Source organism: Poecilia reticulata, linkage group LG18 (assembly GCF_000633615.1).
Source record: "Poecilia reticulata strain Guanapo linkage group LG18, Guppy_female_1.0+MT, whole genome shotgun sequence".
NCBI classification, from domain to species: Eukaryota; Metazoa; Chordata; class Actinopteri; order Cyprinodontiformes; family Poeciliidae; genus Poecilia; species Poecilia reticulata.
In genome coordinates, this window is record NC_024348.1 from 4,920,224 (window position 1) to 4,921,523 (window position 1,300).

Here is a 1,300-nt window from a genome sequence, read left to right on the forward strand (position 1 = left end):
CCCCACCCAAACTGTGGCTCTGCAGTTCGGTGGGAACTAGTTTTCCGCCGCTGAAGCAGAATGGGACCGAGTAGCTGAATCTGACTGAACTTGGGTTYGACGAGGGGCACGCACCCCRTCACACTCTCGTGCAAAATGACCAGGCTGATTACACCGCCTACAGATAACTGGACCAGGAAAGGGTGGACTGTTAGGACGATGGAAATTCTGCAACTGAGAAATGCTCTCACTAAGCTGCTGGAGCTGCTCTTGCTGATGCTTTAGCATTTCTCTTATCTGACTCATTTCCGTTGCTGATGTCAAAGAAGCTACCTGAGGACCGCCATGAACCCCATACTGGACACCATAAACTGAAGGAACCGACTGACTGCGGCTTCTCACAGGATGAGGTACCCTTCGCGTTCCCACTGGATCGCTGCAGTCCTGACATCAAGCAAAGTGATGTCTGGCCTCACGCGTACAAGCTGCTTCAGCTCACGACGCAGAGAACCGTCCAACACCTGCTCAACAAACTGATCTCTTGGCAGCATCTCAGAATTCAACATACCAGCAGGTGCGCGTTGCTTTACCTTCTCCATAAGACCCATTAATGMGAGGGAGAACTCCTGAAGACTCTCTCCCTCTTCTGGAAAAGAAGGCCTCTTGCAGAGCAACATATGACTCTGAGCAACCATACAATTCCTGTAAGATTTCAAATATTTTAGCAGGGTCCTCGCTCTCTGCACTACAGCGATACTTTATTTCATTCCTAGYCTCTCCATCCAAGTGATCAAACAGGAAAAACGCTTGGTCAGCCACAGATAGATGTCGCGCTCTCATACACACCTTCRCTTCCTCCATCCACTCACTCAATCCTATGCCTTAAGCTAGCCTGCCCTTGTCGCAACTGCTCATTGTCAGCTTTTAAGCTTGCTACCAGCTTTTTAAGTTCCTGAATTTGTTCTTCCATTATCACAAGCTTACGCTGCTTCTGATTACTGCAGTGCAAAAAAACCCCAAAAAACCTAAGGTTAAACTATTAACACCTCACCCACCACTTTGCAGCTATACATGGAACCACTGCTGCTCTGTCTCCGGATCGGCCAATCTGCACAAACAACAAAAAAAAGGCAAAAAATACACAAACACAAATATTGAAAAACTCACATACTTGTCTCAGATGTTCATAAAGAACATACTCCTGCCGACAACGCCAAAAATGTGGCGATACTAGACGGAAACTCAGATTTGGTGAACTTTTAGTTTTAATAGGTTGCACAACAAAGCCACCCTGGGAATTTCACCCAGAGAATATTTTTTT